This window comes from Lathyrus oleraceus, chromosome 3 (assembly GCF_024323335.1).
Source record: "Lathyrus oleraceus cultivar Zhongwan6 chromosome 3, CAAS_Psat_ZW6_1.0, whole genome shotgun sequence".
NCBI classification, from domain to species: Eukaryota; Viridiplantae; Streptophyta; class Magnoliopsida; order Fabales; family Fabaceae; genus Lathyrus; species Lathyrus oleraceus.
In genome coordinates this window covers 134,103,235-134,109,930 of record NC_066581.1, presented here as the reverse complement: position 1 = coordinate 134,109,930, position 6,696 = coordinate 134,103,235, and positions in this window count along the sequence as shown.

Below are 6,696 nucleotides of genomic sequence, written 5' to 3'. Positions count from 1 at the left end.
ATATATATATTATATATATATATATATATATATATATATTCTTGCGTGCTTGTGTTAGCTATGATATAAAATTTCATGCTTTATAGTTTTATTGGATACATAGTCTTAATTTTTATAAGATCAAGTTTGATTAGAATTAAATTTATAAATAATCATGTTACCGTAAAGAATTGAACTTAAAATAGATTAAAATTTGATTAATTGTTAAATGCATCAAATAACTTGTTTGAAGCTTTAACCAGTATCTATTGCATTGTGTATTGTAACAATATTCTTTCAACAGCTTAATTACTTTAAAATCAAGTTTTTTCCATGTTTGTTTTTAGATTGTGTAATTTGATTTTAAAAAAAAAAAAAGAGAGAGAACATCATTGACTCTATTAAGAGCTTAAGACTATCAAGGCCAAGAAAACATCATTGACTCCGAGTGTGGTTTGAAAAACAAGTAGAAAGCAGATAGAATAATTGAAAGAGAAGCAAACTTAGTTGAAAACGGGTTTTAACAAACCACTAGATTAGACTACAAAAGAAGCATTCAATAGTGTTATAAGGCAATCATAATAAAAAATGTACTCTCAAATGCATTGCACCTCAATTGGGAAGTTAAAAAGCTTAGTTTAAATAATTTGTCGTCAATAGTTACCTCAAGGAAAATGTGTTTAGAAATCAACCATAATGCTTTGTAGATCCAACCAAACCTAACCATGTCTGTAAATTGTCCAAGGAAATCTATGTACTAAAGTAGACCCCAAGAGTCTGGTTTGACAGTCTCAAAAGTAATCGTTTAGCTGGGGGTTTTAAAGCACAAAAAATGATTCCTCACTTTTCATTCTATGAGCTATAAATCATAACCCTTTCCTTCCAATATATTTAGATGATATAATTATGACATGGATAACACCAAGTTCTTCGAATATTTTAACAATCAAATTAAAAGTTTGTTTACCTAATCTTGGTTACTTACACTTTTTCTTGGGCAAAGAGTTTAAAAGTGATGCAAGTGGTGTGTACTTAAAAGTAGTTATACACATAAAGTATTTTCTAAGAAATTTTGGGAAGAAACACTACTACGGAAAACACGTATCACACTGATTGGAAAATGAATACTATCACATTGGATCAACCATTATGAGATAAGGTATGATTGTATATATGATGCTTTCTATCACGATCGTGCGATCATGGTTATTATTCCAGTAGCACGCTACCTACCACAACGGTTACTTTAAACAACCGTTGTTGTATGTCTCAACATATCACAACTGTTAATTTAAACAATCGCTCTTGTATGTATTTTAATAAATAAAAAAATGCAGCAATAGAACAACAACAACAACAACTACTACTACTACATTAAGAATAACAAGAACAACAAAAACAAAAACAACAACAAGAACAACAAGAATAGGAACAACAACAACAACAAACAACAATAACAACAACAACAAACAACTAACATTGTTAACATGAATCCATGTTTTCCTTGTCTCATTCAAGTTGAAGAATAAGTGATGAAGTTCTAAAATTTGTTAATGAAATAAATGGTCTTTTCGACATTTTGTTTATGGAAAAAAAATGATGTTTTCGAGCTTGGCTTAGTGGAGAAATAAAGTGCCGTAAATGGAAGAAGATGTTTGTAGGCAGAAGATGAAGTTCGTCTAAGTTGGAAGTTCATCTAAGTTTTAGGTTTCACGCAGACAACTAATGGTAGTAGTGCCTTGTGCATTGATAGTCAATAAATGGATGACAAAGATTTGTTTAAGATCCGTGAATAAACTCAATAAACACGCTTATATTTTCAACCTATCATAAAAAGTGGCTTAAAAATAAAGAAAAACAAAAGTGCAACCTATCACAACGGTTACTTTAAACAACTGTTATTGAATGTCTTTTACTAAATAAATAAAAACAAAACTCTAGGTGCTAGGGTTCGAACTCATGACCATGCGACACTTTAAACCACGGTTGGAAGTTTCAACCGTTTTGAAAAGTGGCTTATAAATAAATAAATAAACAAAATTGCAAGTTCTTAGATTCGAACACATGATCAAACACCACTTTTCACCACGGTTGGTACATATGACCGTTGTGAAATGTCTAATAGTAAATATAACAAAAAAAAGCGCCCAAAAAACATTATTACCACGGTTAACATGAAGACCGTTGTAAAATGGATGTTACGAAAGGTCTATTTTGCAGTAGTGAAAAATACATCATTCTTCCCAACTCCTTTGATAACTATAAGCTAGTTCACATTTGAGGAGTAGAAGCTAAAAGATCAAATAGTGTTTAGATAGATAATATTGCCATTGTAATACGTAAAAAACATAAGACCTGACATTGCATTATATATCAGTAAAGTTATAACATTGTTAGGAAATAGAAATAATGTTAAGGAATCTTTAAGGCACCATTCTCCACTACCAACACATCAAACCCTCTAGTGACCTAGATTCAAAAGTATTTATAGATGAACAATGGGCTACTAGTATGTGTCGCTACCGGGATTTCACGATAACGAAACCGGGACTAAAGAGATGCCAAAGAGAGGCAAAGTCAGAAGAGTCGCCAATGAATTTTATTTAGTTTACCTCTCAGAGAGGAGAGGGGAAATATTCGATAAAACACTCGGAAAGGAGACGCGCACGGGAAGCGCTAAAAGAGAATAAAGAATCGGTCTCGCAACCGAGATTTGAGTTCGGAAGTCGGTTACGTAAATGGAAGGTATTAGCACCCCTTACGTCCATGGTACTCCATGGGAACCATTTGGGTTGTTTTACATACATGTGATTTATCTATCATTGTTTTATTTTCAAAAGAATGTGTGAAAGAGGGGGGGGGGTTGTTATTATAGTGCTCACCAAGGATTGAGGCCCTTGTGCCTACGTATCACTCATTCGGGGATGAGGAATCAGAGCTCCGTAGTTTGGAGTAGAAAATGTTTGTGTGTTGCTTGATTTTACCTTTGAAAAAAAGGGTTTTCGGGATGATGCCCTAAGGCACAAAAATGAGTTTGATGAGTTGTATTATTTTTACCTTGAATAAGGGCTTTATGAAATGAGTGTTTGTGATTATATTGTACTAAAGTCTATGGACGGAGGTGATTATTCTAGACAACAAGTCAAGCGTCTTGTGTCCAAAATAATCAGAGTAAGGGTAGGAATGCTCCATTCTTACTCATTCTCCACCACTTAAGGCTCGTGGCGCACAATAATAATCGTAATTATTAAGTATTTTTGAATTTGGTTATGAAAATGCCGTTTGATGTTGAATCAAGGGTTTGTTTTATTTGATTATGAAATTTGGCTTATGCAACATGAATGCAAAGTAACCAACAAGAAATTAAAGGGGTCTCATTGTAAGGTAGCCCAAGAGAAAGTCTTTTGTGTGTGAAAGTGACCTAAGCTAAACAAAGGATAATGGTCTTACAAACATGTACCCCTAAGGTGGTGCCATGATGTCATTCTTACAACATAAATGTATGTTACAAATAAAATCTCACATTTACAAAGTATCACAAAGATAAGGAAAAGACCTCCAAGCAAGGGTCCTAAAATGAAATCCTCTAAGTCCAAGTTGATTAAGAGTGAAATGTATATTTTTGTCTTATCCTTTTATCATGTTTTTGTTGTTTTTAATGTTTGATGATAATAAAATAAATAACAAGTAAATAAACATGCATGATGAATTTATACAATGATGATGATGATGAGTACTTTAATGTAAATTACAAGGTAATGACATAAAAGTAAATTACCAGATAAAGAAACAATATCACAATAATAATGGTTAGTGAAGATAAATGATATAAAACAAATATAAGTCAATAATAGCAAAATCATAATAACAAAGGTTAACGATAAACAAAATTAATGAAGTATAATTAGTGGTTAGTAACATGTACAAAAATGAATATTTTTTAAGACTATTTTTCTAGGCCAAAAAGACTTAAAATATGACACATTAAAGGATAACTTATCATTGATGTAAAATATTGAAGATGATTAAAAAATCAACTACCAATAGATTTGTAACAAAGAAAGTTGTGCAACCTTAAGTCCAACTATTAACATTTTAAAAAAAAGTGATTTGTTCTCTTTCTTTTGTTTTTATTCCTCTTTTATTTAACAAGATAATAAAATAGTAAATAAATTAGTATAATGTAAATGATATAGTTAGATAACAATAAAAATAAACATAAAATACTTGAAATAAAGTGAACAATAAAATAAATTGCAAAAAAATAAAGTGCAATAATATAAATGTTAGAAGTTAGTAGTTAGTCAACATAAACATAAAGTAAATGAAATAAAATGAACAATAAAATAAATTGCAAGGAATTAAAGTGCAATAATATAAATGTTAGGAGTTAGTAATTAGTAGTTAATAACAATAAGCAAATGGATTAGCAAATTAATATAAAAACATGGTTTCATCTATGCATCAAATGACCTAAATATGGTTAAAATAGAGGCAATCTATCAATGCCTCAAAGTATCATGAATGATCTATTGGTCAACCATAGATAGGTTTGAAACATTTAAGATTTAATCAACTATAAACAACCATGGTCATGATCTATTAGACCCCATCAACCAAACAAATACAATAACAAGTCCATAATAAAAGAAAATGATGACAAACACAAAGCAACCACAAAAAGGTGAACAAAAAGATAGTAAGAGTACAAAATCTTTATAAAAGAGTTAGTAAACCAAAGTCAATCCTTTTTTGCAAGCTTGAATCTAAATCATCTCAAAAGACCAGCCAAGAACAAGCAACCATTTTTAATCAAAAAAAAAAGAACCAAAAAGTTAAAAAGTTTAAGTTAAAATCATTACCCACAAAATGTGAAAAAAAAAGCTAGGTAGAAATGGTGTTGAGCTTGAATGTGAAGCAATGGGTTTGGGATGAAAATATTTGTGGTGAAAGCTTAGTAAAGGGGTTGGGTTATGGGTGTTAGAGAGTGAGAAATTTTGAGGAAAAAATATGAAAATGGATAAAAGTTGGTGGTGGTGACTTTTTGGAGAGAAAAGTTTTTTTTGGTTTTGATTTAGGTTTGGAGAAGAGGGGTTGGATGATATTTTTTCAGAATTTTTGGGGGTTAGAAAACATGGAAAATGAGGGGGAATAGTGCATCTATTTATAGGGAAAGCAAGTGGGAAAGTCGGGGAACCAAATACCCTTTGTGTAAAAAAAAGCTTATTTTTGGTGTCTGCGCAGGGGAAATCGATTTACCTAATTGGGTAAATCGATTTCCCTATTTTTTTATTATTATTATTTATTTTTTTATAAAAAGAAAAAAAAATCATGCCTTGAGCCCATGCAATATGCCTTTGGTTATGAATGTTAATATAATTATGGTGACGGAGCAATGAATAAATATATGTGTAATAGGATTATAGATCTGATGAATGTTGTTTCGGGGTAGGGTGAATTTTGGGGTATGGTAGTATGGATGATTGAAAATCTATGGCATGCCAATATGTCTTTCTTGTTGAGACAATTGTTTATTGGCCTTAACTGACTTAGTTACCAAAATAGTATGGACTTAGTCACTTCTTGATGAATTAAAACTTCTTCCTCCAAGGAAACCAACAATGTGGTGTGATAACTTAAGTGACAATGCATTAGCTTTAAATCTAGTTTTACATACTCGATCAAAGCATATTGAAATCAATGTGCCCTACATTAGAAATCAAGTACTTAAAATTAAGGTCATTGTAGTATATGTTCCATTAACTAATCAAATTGTTGAAAGCTTTCCCAAGGTCATAACTCATACACTGTTCAATCAATTTATGGACAAAGTTGGGGTGACTCCTTTACCCATGAGTTTGAAAGATGTAGTAAGAGAATGAAATCCCTTAAAATAAGGATCTTATGATTATGTGAATAATTGTAACCAATTGCATTTATCAACTTTAATTATTAATGGATTATTATCATGATGACCAGCATAATTATAAGGTCGTGCTTACTAGTCATTGTTGAGCATAAATGATATTTGATATTAGTGAAGTTGCTTGTATAACGAGATAAAATCACTATTGGTGTAACTGTTAATTCAAGTTAGTTTTAACTGATGTAATTAATTTCTACTAGGTAGTTATGATCTAATTGAAGGTTAGTTGTTAAGGATAACTAACTCTAGTTGTTATAAGTAGCATTATGATTAACTTTGTATGGTAGGTTTTTTGAAATTCATTCTCAACCATGCAATGCAAGTTTATTTATTCATTTCAATGGTGTTTATGCTTTAACTTTCAAATGGTATCATCGACCTGTGGCTATGTTCTCATTATTGTCGCTGCATAATCATATTTTTCTTCTCAAATCTCAAACTGTTCTTACTTTCTTCCATTTTTCGTTCTTAAATTTTTTCTTTTTCTTATACTTTGATTCAACTATGTCAGTTGAAAGTTCTTCAAGCACCCATAGTGTCTATGCTCATTCTCATTAAATCAATACCTCTTCCAATCTCAGTAAGGGTTAACAAAATGATACTCTCAATCCCTATTTCATGCATCCTAATGAAAATCCAGCTCTTGTGTTGGTTACTCAATTGTTGAATGCTGAAAGTTACCATTCTTGTTAAATATCCATGAATATGGCTTTAAAATCCAAGAACAATCTCCACTTCATAAATGGTGCTCTTCCAATACCACCAGGTGAAGATCGTGACTCTATTGCATG